The following is a 19,529-nucleotide window of genomic DNA, read 5'->3' as shown; positions in this document are numbered from 1 at the left end:
CACTGGGATTACAGGCGTGAGCCACCATGCTGGCCAGTATAGTCACTTTAATGAAATTTAAGAAGATCACCTGGAAATGTTTTTTGTTTTTGGTTTTTTTTTTTTTTTTTTTTGCTTCAGAGCTGTATTCTAAACTTTCTTATACTGTAAAATTTTTCTGTTTCCTCAAGTGGAATTTTATGCATAACAGACAAAAGGAAACTATTATGGATGAAAAAGAGGTGGCCCCACCTTCCTGCTTCTTTTTGGATGGTCTGTGAGACAATTTAAGAAATCCTCGGAGTAGCCTGGCATAATCCCAGTCACTTGGGAGACTGAGACAGGAGGACTGAAAGTTCAAGGCCAGCCTCAGCACCTTACTAGACCCTATCTCAAAATAAAAATAAAAAGGACTAGAGATGCAGCTCAGAAGTAAAGCACCCCTGAAGTCCTAGGAGCAATTTGAAAATCAAAGCTTTAGAAAATCACATAGCACCTTTGAATAATAACCAAAAGTTCTAGCAGACTGATTGCAAAACACCAGATGCTTTCAAGCACTATCATAACTGTGATTATTTTTATAATATTTCTATTTGTTTCTACTTATAAAAGTGGTATATGCTGGGGTTGTGGCTCAGTGGTAGAATGCTTGCCTAGTATGTGTGAGGCACTGGTTTCAATCCTTAGCACCACATAAAAACAAACAAATAAAATAAAGTATCCATCTACAACTAAAAACTTATTAAAAAAGTAGTATATGCTTATTTTGGACAAATTGGAAAGTAAAAAAATATATATATGAAGATGAAGACAAAACACACCACTGAAATTCTTAGAACTTTTTTAGTCACTGTATTCAGCACTAGGCTCACATGGGATTCTTACATAGCACATCATGGTGGCCAGATATATGGTGTGATACCTGTATGTGTAGTAATCTGGTAAAATATTTTTATCCCACTTATCCATTTATTTTTTTTACAAATAGGTATTAATTTGTTTCTGTTTCTAATATTTGTGAGTATATTTTTGTCAAACATGAAAATTATATTGTATTTAGAGTTTTCATATAATAAATTACTTTCATTAAAAGGAATAAACTTGCATAAATGCTAGGGTTCAGTGATTAGTGGTTTGGACTTTGATAGTAATTCATAATGGATTTAGGCTTAGAGAGCCAGATCCATGCTTGTTTTACTACTCTTCCTGCAAAATTTCTTCCTTGTGCCCCAGGAATGACTAAGATGGCCAAGATGATTGATGAGAGACAGCAGGAGTTGACTCACCAGGAGCACCGAGTAATGTTGGTGAACTCAATGAACACTGTGAAAGAGTTGCTTCCAGTTCTCATTTCAGGTATTTCCTGCTTGCATTTTAGTTTGTAAGGAAAATAAATGTTAGTATGTTCTGAACTCTGAAGTTCATTTTTTTCCTGCTTCCTTTGATGTCCTTTAGCTTGGGTAAAAGTGAGATTTGATTGATTGGGTGTTACATGATGGTGCATGATGCTAAAAAGGATTCATCTCAAATGCTCTCCTTCTCCTGTACTTTGTTTGAACTTGCCCTTTCTGTGGCCTAGTCTGTTCTCCTAAAACTCTAACAGGACCTTTTCCTTGAGAGGTGGAATCTCCTGTAATCATGGACATTGATTTTTTCACACCTTTACTTGTGTTATATAAAAATAATTAGAAACTAGAATGGCTATATAGAGCACTGTATAATAAAGAAATGAACTCAGAGCCCTTTTCAGTGTTAGCACAATTTTCCTAAAAAGATATTTAACTGTTTTCTGTACTGTGAATAGATCAGCTCTTTGGCCACCAGCTGGGACCACTTTCACTTTGAGCATAGCCCCAAAATGCAAACATGATGGCTGCTTTCTCACCTAGCAAAAGGGATTTGTACTTACTGAGTGTTTAGTATGTGCCAGTCCTTCTTTTATTTATTTATTTTTTGGTATCAGGGATTGAACCCAGAGCACTTAACCACTGAGGCACAACCCCAGCCCACCCACTCCCCACCCCCTTTTTTAAAAAAAATTGAGAGACAGGGTCTCACTGAGTTGCTTAGGGCCTTGCTAAGTTGCTGAGGCTGGCTTTAAACTCATGATTCTCCTGCTTCAGGCTCCAGAGTGACTGGGATTACATGGGTGTACCACTGTGTCCAGCCATGCTTGGTTTACATAATTATCTTAATCTGATTGTTAGTTACTTAGTTTAGCTCTAAGAGGTCAGCTTCATTTTTAAAATGTTATGAGGCATATCACTGTGACCCTAGTTACCTGCTCTGATGGTTTAGATAGAAGCTAAAAAAGGAGATATGAATGTAAGAGTTCAAAATGCTCTTACATGCACTACAAAACAAAAATTTGTAGATAGGATCCTATGTGGAAAGTATTTGTGGGGTGGTGCTGGTGGTGGTTTGTGTTGTGTGAGCATGCATATTTTGCTAGGGATTGAATCCAGGAGGGTTGGGGATGTAGCTCAGTGGTAGAGTATGTGCTTAGTATGAGCAAGGTCCTGGGTTCAAACCCCAGTACCACACATACACACACATACACAAAAGGAGGGGACTTGGGGAAGGATTGAATCCAGGGCCTTGCCTCTGTGACCCAAGTACTCTACCACTGAATGATCTCCCTAGCTCTAGGAATATGTTTTGAGGCCATGTGTTCTATGTGCATTGGAAGATGGTTTCTTTCTAATCTGGGTAACTCAATAAAGTGTTAATTAATCTTTGCTTATGAAATTTTTAATAATTTGATGGGAAGATATTCTTTCTCTAATGCTCCTTATTATCATTCTTAATTTTTTCTATTTTACTTCTGGGAAAATATCATTCTTAATTTTTTCTATTTTACTTCTATTTTACCCTGCTCCATAGTGAGAGAAGTCCCGGAAGATAAATTGATTCTTTGGGGTCTTCTATTGAGATTGGAGGCAGCAGGATACTCCATAGTATTATTGATGGTTTTCATCTTGTCCCATTAGGTTTGCAGTGGGTGGAACCAGTTTTAGGGTGCAGGATAATAGCTTATTTAGAAGGATATTAAGAATATTAGATATTTTATGATTATAACTCATCAGTATATGCATGTTAATTAGTTCCCTAATCATGTAGTGGTGATGTTTTGTACCTTTAGATTTCTTTGCAATGAAAGTTGTAATATTGGAACTTTATTGGCAGATTTGTAGTGTTTGTTTTTGTATATTTCTAAGACTTTAGAAATTCAAAATATGTGTTCAAAGTGTAGAACATCTTGTATGAATATTGTCACACAACAAGATTTAATTGCTGATCTTTTGTTTATTTTTATAGCTATGAAGATTTTTGTAACAACTAAAAATTCAAAAAACCAAGGAATAGAAGAAGCTTTGAAAAATCGCAATTTTACTGTAGAAAAGATGAGTGCTGAAATTAATGAGATCATCCGTGTATTACAACTCACTTCTTGGGATGAAGATGCCTGGGCCAGCAAAGTAAGTCTTATTGGAGGAGAAATAAGCAAAATCCTGAATTCTCCCTTCCTAGGTGATTTTGATTGTTACCTGTTGCAGATTTTATCTTGTAATTGTGTATAGCATAAGAGTACTTATTGTGAATGTAATTTCTTCTTTACTTTTGTTTCATGGGTTACTTGCTACCTTTGCAAATTTCTTTGTTCCAAGGTAGAATAAATAAACAGTCATGTGGAATGAATATTGGTTGAAGGCTGAGGTGGGTAGCCTTTCTTTCAGGTTGGCTGATGAGGAATGTTAGTCTCCTGGGTGGGATCTCTTCCTTGTATGTGGGTGATTGTAGCCAGGTGACTAAGAAAGACACAGAATATGCCTATAATTTTAAACTTTATGGAAAAATTTCCTTTACCCAACCTTTGATTCAGAGGAATATACAGAGGAACATCTTAGCATTTGTACATGTGTCTCTTCATTATTCCCTTTTCTCTAAGGAAATTTAATTTAAAATATTTGTCTTTACATTTGTCAGTTAGTTTGTGAAGTCCCTTTCACCCTGTCTAGAATCTCTTCTTGGGCTTAACGGGATTGGTGGATTCCTTTTAGAGTCTGTCAGCAGTGGTTTTGTGTTACTGCCACTCTGGTCCACTTTTTCCTATGTAGTGACTATGAGCAAAGCTTCCACATCTGGAAGAGCAGAGACATTTGTGTTTATACTTAGGAGCCCAAGATGCAGGCAAAGATGCAGGCAGTTTGGGGAATATACTGCTTTCTCTAGGATCTAGACCCAAATGTTTCCAGGGTCACCTAGCAGGCTGGTAGCTGACTAAAGAGGGGATTTTATAGTTTGACTTTTGTTGGTTGTTTAGTAGAGATATATATGTTTTTCCTTCAGGACACGTAAAAGGTAGGGTCAAAGCAGGGACCTAAAAACCACCAGCACTTTCTCTTTTACCCAGAAAGGTAATTTAACAATGGATATTACATTAGTTTACTTCAACTATGGATTTGTTTAACAGGCATTTTCTCATTGATGTGCAGTTCTTCAACTGGTTCTAAGATTATATTTTAAATTTACATGGTAAAATCATTTTAAATTTTTGATATTGATTTAATTTTGCTTTTGCATACTTGACTTTTACTTCCCTGTTGTGACTTCTTTATGCATCTTTTTTGTTGTTGTTCTCTTGTTTGTTTTATTCTTTTTCTCACGTTTAGAAGGTAAGCTTTCTCTTGCCCTTTAGTTTCTTTTTTGCTTAAAAACAGAAAAAGCATGTCCATGGGGTTTTCTTGTGCTGTGTGCTGTGCCTTATTCTGTATGCCGGTGTGTAACACTGTGCTTGACTATGCGTTAGAATGTGATTTAATATGGGACTCTGGCTGTGCTGCACATACTGTTTGACTCTGCTCATATTGAGCTATTTCTTTGGGGAGAAACAAAAGGAAACACATTACTATGGGCCATCAGGATTTCTGTATTTGGTAGGTGCTTTTTTAAATCTGTTTTCAGTAGGATCCTTAGGACTTATTTTGCCTGGTCATTCCCACTGACTTCATGTGAAGCGGTTTTCCCCAGGTAGCTGGGTAACCTTTGAGTTACCTGTATGTAGACCCTGCTCTAAGGAAAGGATACTTCCAGCTGATGCCATCTCCCACCAGTCTTCTTGACCGGCTCTGAAATTTTGCTTTTGGAGTTGTGTAATTGGAACTTTTAAGTCAAAATGAAAATGAGTAGGATAGATAGCTTAGCTGAGGCACCTGTCCTGCGTAATAATCCTTTGATTTGTTAAAGTCCAAAGGACAAAAGAAGCAAACTATGTATACCTAGTGATTTTCCTAACTTCAGTCCATGGCTTACTATGTGAACTGTCTAAGCTGTGAATCAGCCATAATTTTCTGAATTCATGTTCCCCTAATCTCTTTCCTTTGCTTTTAGTGGACGAGAAAGTAGTAAGGAGGAACAGGCATTTAATTTTAATGTTTCTCTAGTTTTGAGAGGAAAGTCATTCATCATTTAGTAAATGTGAGTAAATGAATAAGTGCTCAGCTTTATTTTGTACTGTGATCCAGTGCTACATCTTTAACAAAATAAAACAACTTTCATTGAGTTTTTCAGGACTTGGGAGGATATATAAGGAATAGACCTATTCCTCACCATGTGTGGTCTTAAAGCTGTCCCAGTTTTATGTTCATCTAGGAGAAAGTAAGTTGGCTAGGATGCTGCAAAACTAACTTTATCAGGAGTGAAAGAAAGTAAAATCAGTGAGTTCAAGCAAAAAGAAGCTCAAATACATGACATCAGAATGAACAAGAAATTTTTAAACCTGTTTACTTTTGTTATACATTTAACTGGTTCAAAAAAATAAAAATACTGTAAAAAGAGATACAAGGCAACTCTTCCTCCCAACCCTGTCCCCATCCACTCTTACCTCTGCTCACTCCCTAAAAAATAATTTTTATTAGTTACAAGAATATTTAGCAAAAAAAATTACCTTAAAACTGACATTGGTAACTAGGATTTGGGCTGTTTTTCTGTTTATTAGGGTTATGCATCTTTCATTACTCAACTGTAAGCAGTGAATTAATCAGACCTTGTGTCTGTTATCACTGAGTTCCTATTCTGTTCAATGCATACAGTGTCTTTCACCTCCTCTTGGCCCTACTAATATATAATTAACTTTGTCTTACCATACTTGTTTCATGCTTCCCCATTGGTGCAGTATTCTTCTGGAAAGTGATGGTTCCTCTAGAAAAATGGGGGAAGAAAGTAAGTGGAATGAATTCTTGATAAAAAGTGTGTCTTGCCAATTAAGTTCAGGTTTTGAAGAGGCAATGCAATGGCTATTTGACATTTTATACCTATATTCAAATTGCAGATTTACAAATTTAAAAGGATCTTTGACTTTAAACACTATTTCTTTTAAAAATAAAAAGTGTCCCTTTCTTAAATCAACAATCATAGTGATCATTGAAAGTCAAGTTAATATTTTTTCTTAGGAATACATTATAAGCCAAAAGAATTTAAGTTAAACATAATTCTAATACTACTCTTTATAAATTTAATACTCAATATTATTTTTTTGTATTAATAGTACTTGTATTTTGTTGCATGTTGGAAATTAAGAAAAAATGAGACAAAAATTTGAAAAGCATTTCACTGCTAAGATAACTTGAGTCATTAAATATGGTTATTCAAAATGAGTTGTGGGGAGTTTCCTCCCACTGTGGTCCTAAACTGGTGATGAGTAAAAGCAGTGACTGACTCAGAGGTCCTGCATATACTTTACCAAAGAAGGAAATATTGGTTAGAACATGCCATCCTGTAATACTATCCCTTACTGCAAACCGTTGAGATTTAAGGATTTTATTTTATTTTTCCTTTTCTTTAAACAGATACAACTTTTTAAAAATGCCTTTATTTTATTTATTTTTATGTGGTACTGAGGATTGAACCCAGTGCCTCACACATGCTAGGCAAATGCTGTACCACTGAGCTACAGCCCCTGCCCCTATTTGATTATTTTTAAAAAGAGGTTGTATATGAACTTTTAAAGAGTGTTTTAGTGTTTTGTTTTAGCAGCTAATAGAATGAAAGATTTTTCTGTTCAGGATAAATAGTTAATTCAGGTATTTATGATGTGTTATTCTTTCCCCTCCCCCAATAAGGAGAAAATCCCCCAAAATGTCAAAGGAGTTTATGTTTCCTTTCTGATCTGTTATCTTCAGCTAGCTGATTCATCTGGTTGTGTGCTCATAGGTGGCCTAGATTTTTAGAGCTGGGAAGGTATTCTTAGAGATGAGAAATGAGAAACCGAGGTCCAGAGAAGATAACTTGTCTGAAGTCTCAGGACTAGATAAGTTATGATAGTGAAAATGTTATCAGAAATGGAATGCGGTGGGAAGGGAGGTGTTAGTGGAAGAAGGGAAAAGCAGCTTGGGGAGTGATATAGAGAGGTCCTTATTCCCAATATTTAAAATTTCCAATTTTAAATTCCTGGGATTGCAGGACATCACTTTCCTAATGATAGCTCTTCTTGATCCTGTATAGAGGATCTCAGTATTATTCACAGGTATTTTTGAGGCCTAAACATATATTGAATTTTAGGAGTGTTTCAGTTCCTGGAAAATCATGTAAATCAGTATTCTCTTAGGATGACCTTACATCTTTTGGTTTGTGGGGAACAGTGCCAAGGCTGTATTTTTTCATTTAAAACTTGATCTGATAAGATTTTTGTAATAAAAGGGATTATAGAGGAGGGCAGAATACTACCTGCCAGCTGTCCCAAAGCTGCATGACTAGATCTGGTCTTTTTTTACTCTCACTCTTTGAAAAAACAACAAACAAATAAAAAACAGAAGATTGGTGGAGGCTTTTTTCCTAAATTTGAATTTTTATAGAGAAGAATTCTCAAAAGATTGTTGTTATTTTTTTCCTTCTATTTCATACTCAGATTGTACTCTGGGTACTTAGACTTATGTGACAGAGTTTAACAAAGTGCTCGGGGCACATATTATGGTTGACCACAAGATTATAATTAGTTTATATAATTAGATTATAATTAGTTTTAAACCTCCAAAATGGTCTAAAATTCATTATTAAAAACTGGTAACTGTCAGGTGCAGAGGCTACTGAGGAGATTGAGGCAAGAAGATTGTAAATTCAAGGGCAATTTATCAAGACTCTCATCAACTGAGACCCTGTCTCAAAAGTAAAAAATAAAAAAAGGCTTGGGATGTTTAATCCCCAACACAGAAGGAAAACAAAAACAAGAGCAAAGAAAAACCTGCTAACTAGTTGAAATTCCCAGTTGTAAAATGTGGCTTAATTTCAAAATTTCCCCTGTTTTTATTTAGGGAAAAAGAGTATCTCTTAATTTTAACTTCTTGGTGGTGTCAGATCTACTATTCAGGAGTAAATTACTCAATTCCTGAGAATCATAGTCTTTTTTTTTTTTTGGTAGTATATAGAAGCCTTTTGAGCTTTATTGGGGAGAAAAAAGAAATGATTTTTGAGGATACTGAATAGAGCAAAGCTTATTTTTCCATTGTGTTTCAAATCATTTTGGAGCATTGGAGGATAAAAGCAGCTATTTATGTTAGTGAGGATTATGAATTTGATGTCTACATTTTATTTTCTGGTCAGTATCAACCAAAGCCAAAGTTGAAAAAAGAGATTTGCGACTGTTGTAGAAGCTTAATGACATCATTGGCAACTCTCTTTGGTAAAAGAAAAAAATTCTCAAGTTTTATCTGAAATAAAAGAATAAAATCTGGAGTGAACAAGCCAGAGATGGCTGGGTATGGTGGGATACATCTGTAATCCCTGCTGCTTGGGAGGATAAGGCAAGAGGATGGTGGGTTCAAGGCTGGCCCGGGCAACTTAGTGACACCTTGTTGCAAAATAAAACAAGGATTGGGGCTGTAGCTTGCCTAGATGCTTAAGGCTCTGGCTTTGATTCCCGGGACTATAGCAAAACAAGACAAAGCCCAACAAACCCGAGTGATTCCCTGTTTCTTAATTTGTAAAATCAAATTATATTTAAATTTGAGATTCATTGAAATAATTGAGGGGGAAAGTGGCAAAACCAACATCTAACATGGAGGGCTTTCCCTCCCTTTTGAATTTAGGTTTTGAAATGTAATACTTGGTATCTATTGGTTTTCTCACTGAAAATGAAAATGTGTTAAGGAAATGCTATTAACAGGTTTTAAATTAAATATTTTTACATTGACACAATTTCTCCTCTCCAGAGTGTTCACATACTTTCTAAGTAAGAGCTTGTGTATGTGTGTGTTTGTGTTTTAATCTGTACCTAAATAATTTGTGTATTATACCTAATAACTTGTGTTAAACCCTGAAGGCTATCTGTCTCCCTGAGGTTAGGAGTTACCTGAGATTTTCTTTTAAGAAGATATTGTTTTGGGTCTTGCTAATTTGGGATTAAGTGTTGCATTACTTTTGGAGGCAAGGTTTGCTGTACAAATTAATATAAAACAAGGTGAAAGAGAAGAACAGATATTTAAACCACTTAAAATCAAAGCACTCAGAAATACAACTTGTCTATTTGTACTGGTTACAAATGGATTTTCAAATCTCACAATGCTACATTTTATGGATAGCTACCATAATCCCATGTAACTTGATAATAAAAATATTTTACGTCCTTTTTTTAGTAATTTAGTTAACCTCTTTTTTGGTGCTGTGGCTGAGAAATAAGGTTAGAACAGAACAGTCTATCTGTTTAGATGGGGAAGGAGGGAATCCTAACGTTGGGAGCCCCATCATTTGAATAGGGACTTTGAAAAACCTGGGGTCAGGCTGCTAACTTTAAGCCTGATTATGAATGCAGCCAGTGCTTTTTATTTGTGCTAGGGCTGGTCTCCTTTACATTGAAAGTGGGAATGCTCCTCGTGCCCCCTTGTGGAAAATTGGTGGTATAACACCACTAAGAACCTCAGTTCTTTAGGATTGGAAATAGAGGAAAGTTAGGATAATAGGACATTGGCTAGAATTTTAGAGGTTAACTCTGTGCTTTGATGGATTGACTCCATAGGAGTCAATTCCTTGGAGCAAGAATGATATAGACTTTCTTTTGAGATGTTAAATAGATCCTGAAGAGGTGGCCAACCTATCAATTCTGAGAATGTGTACATGGGTATTTGTTGTGCTGTTCTCTGCATTTTTCTCTGTTCAAACAAATTTTATGAATACTCAAAATTTTAGAGGAATTAATATGTTGTCTCCCAGCTGTATCCTGGGAGATTTTATGCTTATCATCATGAATCCTGTTTGTAAACAATCAAGACCCATTTATTATATGTTGCCTCTTTTTCCAGATTAGGGATTATAAAGAAACTAAGGATGAGATGTAGTAAGGAAGAGCTGCAAAAAATTTTTTTCTTGTATAACTTTAAATGTTTTTTTTTTGAGAATTAAAACTGCTACATTAACTTTTTAAATATCTTTTTCCAACCAGTAATTCCAAGTTTTTCAGATTAATTAAAGTGAAACATCATCCAGTTTGGGCGTATATTTCAAAACAAGATGTAAAAGAATTGTGATTTGTGGCACCACATACTAATGAGGCTTCCCTGAAGCGGGGAGGGCTCTGGCAAGGCTGCAGTAGATGAATGTTGACTAGTAGAAAGGCTGATAATGAGGCATGTGACAACAGAGCTTTTTTCTGTTGAAGACATTAAACATCTTTTGGCTTGAGCAATTTTACCAGTTTTCACAGTTTTAGCAATAGACACAAGGAAACAGAATAGAATTAACTAAAGATTTGCATGCAAGATGCTGCATTTTGATAGCAATAAGAATTGTGTTGTGATGAGACTATTAAGACCATTGTAGGACTACCTTAGCTTTTGTATGTTAGTGCTGTAACTACTCCTTTGTTTTATGGTACCTCAGTGATTGCAAAGAAAATAATTGTGGGATTTCTCTTCAAAAGGACACTGAAGCCATGAAGAGAGCATTGGCCTCCATAGACTCCAAACTGAACCAGGCCAAAGGTTGGCTCCGTGACCCCAGTGCCTCCCCAGGTAACCCTTTAGTTTTGCTTTTCTGATACATAGAATAAAAATCTAAAATTGAAGCAAATAAAAGAATAGAATAAATCCTTCAGAATTTTGCAATCCTGAGATTACTACTATAACATTTGGAACATAGCTCATTTTCTGATAGTTTTAACTAGTGGAAGCGTTATTGGACCTTAAAAGAATGAAGGGCATAAGCCATATCACCTCTTACTGTGGAGGAATAAACAAAGCAAAACTGGGCATTCTTTGCAAAATTATTTTTTCACCCATTCCCCAAATTGGAAAGGTAATTATTTTGAATAAAAGCTCTTCTCTGCTAATTCCCATTGGGTAAACTTCCATTTATGTCAACAGAGTACTTAATTAAGTAGATTAAATAGTAATGTCAATAAAAATTGGAAAGTGAAGTTGACTATATAAAGATAAGATCCAAGTATGTTATTGAGTTTGGCTTTGTGTACTCTCTAATTTAATATTTATTCAGTTTTAGATTAACATTTGAATGAGCGAAAAGCTTAATGGAGTTTGGAGGTGCTAAGTACTATTAAATTAGAACGGCCTATTTTCATCATCCACATTATTACCACAAGCTGCTTAGTATCTCCAAATGGATATGGTTCCAAGTATCTATTTTAGCAGTATCTGTGGTTGAAACCTCAGCTGTAAGGGCATCGCTTGGCTATTAGCTATCAGATGGATTGTCTTCTGTTCACTTGTCATTTAAAATTATCTATTCCTTCAGGAATGAAATGATGTGTAAAGTATCCTCTCTAAATGTTTAATGGGTCTACAATGCAGGTATTAACTATCTTTTTATTTTAGGGGATGCTGGTGAACAGGCCATCAGGCAGACCTTAGATGAAGCTGGAAAAGTTGGTGAACTTTGTGCAGGCAAGGAACGCAGGGAGATCCTGGGAACCTGCAAAATGCTAGGGCAGATGACTGATCAAGTGGCTGACCTCCGAGCTAGGTAAAGTTTTTCTGCTCTTAACAGACTTGTAGTAAGTAATTCACACAGAAAGCAAGTCTGTGCCAGTTTTACTGAGTTATCTTTGGCTAGTAGATAAAACAGGTATTTCATTTTATTAGTTTTTCTGAAATTGAGGTGAACTTTCCTTTTTCTAAACTTTTAATATATGCAAGTGTATACCTAATAAAGTTGTAACTTATTCTATAATTGAAATAGAAATAGAAATTGGATTTTTAGTTTGTAGCCATAGATTTTTGAAAAATAAGGGGCATTGTTGAAGTCTGGCTTGTTTAGGTATATATTAAGAAAGATGGGTAGAAAGAAATATAAAGAGTGAAAACATTGAAATTATTTCACATCATTTTAGAAATCAAATAGATCATCCTTTAAGCTGGTAATTTCTGGGCTCTTTTTTTCTTTTTGGCAGAGTGGGTTCTAGGAATTGAACCCAGGAGTGCTTTACCACTGAGCTACATCCCCAGCCCTATTTGTTTATTTATTTATTTTTAAAAATTTTAAAATTTTTAGTTATAAATGGACACAATAACTATTTTATTTACTTACTTTTATGTAGTGCTGAGGATCAAACCCAGTGCCTCACACATGCTAGGCAAGCACTCTACTACTAATCCACAACCCTAGTCCCCCATTTTATTTTTCATTTTGAGACAGGATCTTGCTGAACTGCTTAGGGCCTTGCTAAGTTGAGGCAATCCTCCTGCCAGAGCCTCCCAAATCCCTAGGATTACTGGTGTGTGTGTGTCACCATGCCCAGCTATTTCTGGGTTCTTTATGAGTTTGTATTTCCGCACTAGTTTTTGGTTTTTAATTCTTTTAACTACCTTTTACCCTCAGTAAGTCTTGACTTTTGGAACTTTCCCCCTCATAACTCAAATAAATGTATAATTTATTGTTAAGACAAATCAGTATGATATGGATTTATTTGGAATTCTTCCACGTAATTACTAAAGTTCAAAAAGTTTCTCATTTTTATGGAATTTTATGCTATGGGCTTTTAGAAAGTAGAAGTATTCCAAGACACTAGTGTACATGAAAATTAATTTTGCTTTGAGAATGTTGTGAAACCTCTTAATATCATTCACATACAAAGGGGCTCCATTATACTTGATTTCAAAGTAGTCACCCTGAAGAATACACATCTAAAAAGGAGTGATTCTTTTTTAAAAATATTTATTTATTTTTTAGTTGGACACAACAATATCTTTATTATTTTTATGTAGTGCTGAGGATTAAACCCAGGGCCTCGCATGTGCTAGGCGAGCGCTCTATCACTGAGCCACAACCCCAGTCCCTTAAAGGAGTAGTTCTTAATCTTTTTTGGACCAAGATCACTTTTTATAATCTGATGAAAGCATTTATCCCTACCTAAAAAGATGCCAATGAACATTCCCATTCAATGTTTCCTATGGTTTCCAGGGATTCGTGGATTGACCATCGTCCTGGAAGCTTGGGGCCTTCAGATTGTGTCCCTATCTTGACAAGGAGAAGAAACAGCTTAAATAAATGTGATCTCATTGAGTTCAGGGAGCCCTTCTCCTGCTGAGAAGCAGTCTCCCTTGTCATGAGCATGGCACTAACTTTGCTGAAGGGACAAAAAGAAGTTTTGTTCCCATTCAGAGAAATGCCAATGCAATTTGACAAGATTCTTGGCTCTTTTAATTTCTCATTTCTGGCTCTTTTGTTTACAGCCTTTTCAGAGTGTGGTAGACAGTTTTCACTTGGAATTCTCAAATACACAATTGTATGTGTTTAGAGAGATGAATATGAGCAAGAGAATGAGGTAATTGTATGGGATCAACTATTAGTCTTTAAAGCAAAAAGGCTAGAACAGTGATGAGTGGCTTTGGGCCTGTTTCACAGTGGAGCCTACAATATCCTTTCATGAGGAAAGATTGGAAAGCTATCTTCCTGTTGTTCTTTCTTAAACATAACTACTCAACTATTTATCATTTTAATGACTGAAACACAGTGACCTTTTTTTTTTCTTCCATTGATATTCTTCTGGTCATGAAGAGTTTCTAGATTTTAAGAATATAATTTTATCCTCATGGGACTTAATGAGTTTTTTTTTTTAAACCAAGAGCAAGAGTGCTTTTCCATGAGCTATATTCTCAGCCCTTTTTAATTTTTTAATTTGAAATAGGACCTTGCTAAGTTGCTGAGGGTCTAGCTAAGTTGCTGAGGCTGGCCTCGAATGTCTTCCTTAATTAACTATTTTTTTTGGCACTGGAATCCAGGGGCATTTTAACCACGGAGCCACATCCCCAGACTTTTTCATTTTTATTTTGTGACAGAGTCTTGCTACATTGCTTAGAACCTTGCTAAATTGCTGAGGCTGTCCTCAAATTTGGAATCCTTCTGTCTCAGCCTCCCAAGTCAGTGAAATTACAAGTGTGAGCCACCACACTTGGCAAACTTTTAATTTTAATGTAGCCTATACTTATTTTTACTTTTTTTGCAGTTGTATTCACATGCCAAAGATTCCTCATCATGAATTACTAAATTTGAAGGGGGAAATAGCAAATTAAATAATAAATATTATGTTTCCTAAGTCTTCATTCTTCTGGAAGGTAAAGGAAGTCTTCAAGTACATGAAAATGGAGAGAGAGAGTGTATGTGTATACCTTTTATATACCTGGCAATGAATTTATGGAGTTTATTACTTCAAGTATTGGTATAGATGAAAAACAGATGTATTTTTTTTAAAGAGGGTAGATAATTCAATGATAGGTGCATATTATTATTAAGGGAAGCAAAGATGTTTTAGAGTTCATTCTAAAGTTAGAAGCTCAGATTAGGATGAACCATGCCATTCTACTGAATGATAAAGTTGCCATTCCTATGACTGAGCTAACCAAACTGGGCTAATTAAAAAAAATCTGAACTTGTAAAAAGATGGCAAATCTTCCTTTATGACCGGGAAAGTCTGTTAAGGAAAATAAGTTTCAGGGCTGGGGATGTAGCTCAGTGGTAGAGTGCTTAGATTGTGGTACTAGGGATTGAACCCGCAAAAAAAAAAAAAAAAAAAGAAGAAGAAAAAGAAAGAAAGAAAGACATGTACAAAGGAGAACAAGTTTCTGCAAACACATTATTTTTTGTAGTAATACCATTCCATTTCTGAGAGAGGAAAATAGTGAAAATGGTTCTTTAGGAACTTTATAGGAAAATGATATACTTCTTGTCACCATGTACTTCCCTGCTCAGTTCTAACTAGTTTTGTCTACAAATGGATTAAGGTAATTAAGATCATCATTAGGTCATTAGGTTTGTTACACAAATGATAATTCAGTCATAATAGTATACTGTGATATTTACATTGCTTTGTTGTCAAAGTGTTTTCAAGTATATTATCTTGATGCTTGATACTCTGTTAAGTAAGCAGGGCAAGTACCGTATTATTGCTTTCTTTCATTTTACATTAGTTTTATTTTATAAGAAAAAAAAAAACTGAAGCCAAAGGAGGTTAAACATCATAAAGTCCCTGAGGCACCAAAAATTAGGATTCAAACAGATTAAATTTGTCATTGTGATGCGTTTTCAATTACTCTGTATGTATTGCCTTCTCAGTGTATTCTCGCCCATAAATAAGACAATTCAATGGCTACTTATTTCTAAAGCACACATTACTATGATAACAAAGTCCTCCATAGCAATGAGATCCCCAGTACATTTTCCCACTGAAGTTTAGATTTGGTTATATAATCACTACCTAGAGGCGAATAATGATTATCAAAATTTGCTGGCCTGACTTCAAAGTGGTTATGCAGTTCCATAAAGCTCATGTGTATTTTTAAAAGCAAAAGAGAAAGATGGTTTGTGTATCTTGCTTTGTTTAGCTCTGTTTTCTTGTGTTATCCTAGATTAATGGGGAAAATGAAAAAAGACAAGCATGCTAACAAAAATGGCATGTACTGTGGTGTTAAGGAATATTTTGTTATTAAGTATTTGAGAAGGTGCAATGACAGTATCTTTGTCTGAATAGAGGTCAAGAAGCTTCACCAGTGGCCATGCAGAAAGCCCAGCAGGTATCTCAAGGTCTAGATGTGCTCACAGCAAAGGTGGAGAATGCAGCTCGAAAGTTGGAAGCCATGACAAACTCAAAGCAGAGCATAGCAAAGAAGATTGATGCTGCTCAGGTAAATGTAATGATTTTCAGGAGGGGTGGGAAGTAAAAGAGAAAGAGAAGCATTCCACAAATATCCCCAAGCTCTTCCTTTCCCCTTCTTCCTTTTCTTTCTCTCTACGCCTCTCATCATTTAGTGTGAGTAGATAATGGGTGTTCCTAAGTGATGACTGACTGACTTGTTCCCAGCAGTTACCAATGTTAACACATCCCCTACCATCACAGTTTACACTAATATTTATCTATAGTTTGAAATGAAGGTCTTCATTTTGAATATTTTGACTAGTTAAAAGTGAGCACTCTGACTTCCAAGAGAATCCTAATTCCTGTTATAGATTATAGTACATTGAAACTGTTCCTTTTCTCAGAATTCTCAACTGTATTTCGTCATAGAAGTGTAAAGAGTCAAAGTTTTCTGATTCTACTCATTTTTAAGTTATCAATGCACCTTTATTTGTTTGTTTGTTTGTTTGTTTGTTTGTTTATTTATTTATTTATTTATTTATATGTTGTGCTGATAATTGAACCCAGTACTTTACACATAGATCTACTCTTACATAAAATCATTTTCAAGTATGTCATAAACAAATGTTTGATAAACTTAAATGTTTCTGATTAAGGATGAGATAAAGGTTTATGAAGATATTTTATGCTAATAGATAGGAACAAAGTTGTTTTTAAAAAGATGAAGGAGGGGTTGGGGATATAGCTCAGAGGTAAAGCACATACTTAGCATGCACAAGGCCTTGGGTTTGAGTTCCAGCTCCCAAAGGAAAAAAAAAAGATGAGAGATTGATTCGATCTTACAATGAAGCCAAACACCTCTATAAAACAATAATAATTATCACTCTAGAAAACAATTACTGGTGTGCTATGGGATTTAGATATTTTTTTTCTGATGGCTTTGTTAAGGTTAATTAAATGTGGTTCATGAGTAGACTGCAGTATTCTCTCTTTCTGTCTGTAGAATTGGCTTGCAGATCCAAATGGTGGACCTGAAGGAGAAGAACAGATCCGAGGGGCTTTGGCTGAAGCTCGGAAAATAGAAATATCTGCTCTGACTTCTAAATTAGCAGATTTACGAAGGCAGTATGTATTCAATCCTTTTAATTGTCCTTTAATATTTTTCTCTCTTTCCTATTCCTTTTCCCCTATTGAACATGTAAGTTGAATCCCCATAGGTTAAATGCATGTATGATACTCCTCCACTGTAGTATTGGCCAGATCAGATATTACCTTTATTGTATCTGTGACATGAGGCTTATTATTACCGATCATAGTTTTTAAAGTAATACTTTTAGTGTGCTAAGAACTCCTTAAAAATATTTATTAATGTGGTGCTGAGAATTGAATTCAGTTCAATTTGCTAGGCAAGTGCTCTACCACTGAGCCACAACCCCAGCCCAAGAACTCCTTTTTAAAGTTAAGTTTTTCTAATTTATAAGCTAGGATATTCCTGCTACATCATGTTTATGACATGTCTGTTTCTCAGATATATGAGGAAAATAATTTTTGTAGCTAGCTATGAATAAAACCCCCATGTGTTTATGTGTGTATGTGGAGAAGGGGAGAATCATAAGAAAGTACTTTCTTCCTTTCTTCACAGTGTTATTTCTTAGGTAGCAATTATTAAAGATCTTTTTCTGGGTGATTGTTCCTTTAACACCAGTCTTATCATAGATTCCTTTCTTAAAGGCTTTTGTGTACTTACTTTGATTGTATGGAAAAGAGGCATTCCTTTGTTCTGATAAATATGTTCCTGTTTGCAACACATGCTAATGAAGGGTATAATGCCATAGAATAATTCTATTCTACCTAAGTCCTCCATCCCTAGTCTCTGAGGATATTTTGCTTTTCATTTAACCTGCATGTTTCATTTTCTGTCCTTCCATGAGACAATGCCTAATTTTTTTCCCTAGTGAGAGATACTTTAGAGTTCTTTGAAGTTTTATGTTGACTGAAAGGATAGTGTTGGCTAAGAAAACAAACTCCTGCCTAGTGCTACAAAATAAATTTGTAGACATACTTTAGGCAGGAGGTTGTGTTGACAGAGACCAACTTGAATAACAGCTCAAATTTGATTATATATCAAGGTCAGTCATTTGAACACCATTGTCTTATGCCCCAAATCTTGATTGTGTGTCAGGAAAAATGGTAATTTACCAATTTTAAAATATAATGTTCACAAAGGTCTTTTGTTCAATGTTAATTCATTAAAATAATGTGTTACTTTTTTTTTTTTTTTGTACTGGAGATTGAACCCCGGGGTGTTCTCTATCTTTAGTCCTTTTTATATTATTTAAATTTTTTTTGTAGTTGTAGATGGACACAATGTTTTTATTTTATTTGTTTATTTTTATATGGTACTGAGGATTGAACCCAGTGCCTCACGCATGCCAAGCAAGTTCTCTGCCACTGAGCTATAGCCCCAGCCCAGTCCTTTTTAGTTTTAAGTTGATATTGAGTCTTGCTAAATTAGAAGTCTCACTAAGGCTGGCCTCAATCTTGCTATCTTCCTGCCTCAGCCCCACCTCCCAATCTGAGTCACTGGAATTATAGGTGCATATCACTGTGCCCACTGTTTATAATTTATTAGATTTTAAAATACTCAAATGGAGAAACTGTATTTTGGGAGCTAATACAAGTCTATATACATAGTAGGCACTCATTAATGTTTCTGAGTGATGAAGAGATAATTAATGGTAGAGTGGTAACAGTAGATCTTCATGTGTGGTCACTTGTGCCATTATTACACTTATTATAACATACATATACATAACCTCCAAGCATAGGAGTAGCCATGATCAGAACATGGCAAATAACTTCTTTGTCTAGTTTTGTCATGGGGAAGGCTATAAAATCTTAAAATTATAAAGGAACTCTTAAAAAGTATCTTTTAAGCAGATGGGTTAATATTTTTACAGGTGAGATTAGTCTTAAGGTTACTTTTCTATGCCTGAGTAGTCTGATATGTAAAAAATGTTGGGTTTTTGTTGCTGGGAATTGAATTCAAGGCCTCACACATGCTAGGCAGATAGTACTTTTAATAGTGAGCACTCTATTATTGAGCTATATATCCAGCCCTTGATACATAAAATTAATCAAATTCTTTATATTTTCTTGGTAAGAATCTGAAATCTTTGGAATAGGTTTTAATAGGTAGTTATTGCTCATTGTGACATAATTTTGTGGTTGTCTTTTAATTTTTGTGTTGATACTCTGTTGAGGTTCCTTGGTTGCAAGGAACTAGCTCAAGTAAAAAGGTGGATGATTATTGAAAATATATAAAGGTATCTAATAGAATCTAACAGCTTGAACTGTGGCTATACCTTATTAGATTTTTTTAGATAACTAAAAGCGCCTCCCTCTACCTCTTAGCATCCTGGAAGCTCTATCGTGTCTTCTAAGTCTGCTGAACTCTGGGTGCTGTCTTTATTTA

At 35.2% G+C, this 19,529-nt stretch overlaps 1 pseudogene across 1 annotated transcript in view; it reads left to right on the top strand.

The window, feature by feature from the left end:
* The window catches only part of LOC308640360 (vinculin-like), a 50,526-nt pseudogene that overhangs the window by 6,377 nt on the left and 24,620 nt on the right, over window positions 1–19,529 (top strand). The window contains exons 4-9 of the transcript in view: window positions 1,213–1,335; window positions 3,298–3,458; window positions 10,889–10,979; window positions 11,799–11,946; window positions 15,950–16,103; window positions 17,058–17,180. The product of the transcript in view is annotated as a vinculin-like (transcript). The remainder of the gene's footprint in view (window positions 1–1,212; window positions 1,336–3,297; window positions 3,459–10,888; window positions 10,980–11,798; window positions 11,947–15,949; window positions 16,104–17,057; window positions 17,181–19,529) is intronic.

This window comes from Spermophilus citellus (genome assembly GCF_964194105.1).
Source record: "Spermophilus citellus genome assembly, contig: SCAFFOLD_180, whole genome shotgun sequence".
NCBI lineage: Eukaryota > Metazoa > Chordata > Mammalia > Rodentia > Sciuridae > Spermophilus > Spermophilus citellus.
This window is presented reverse-complemented; position numbering and strand designations above follow the sequence as displayed.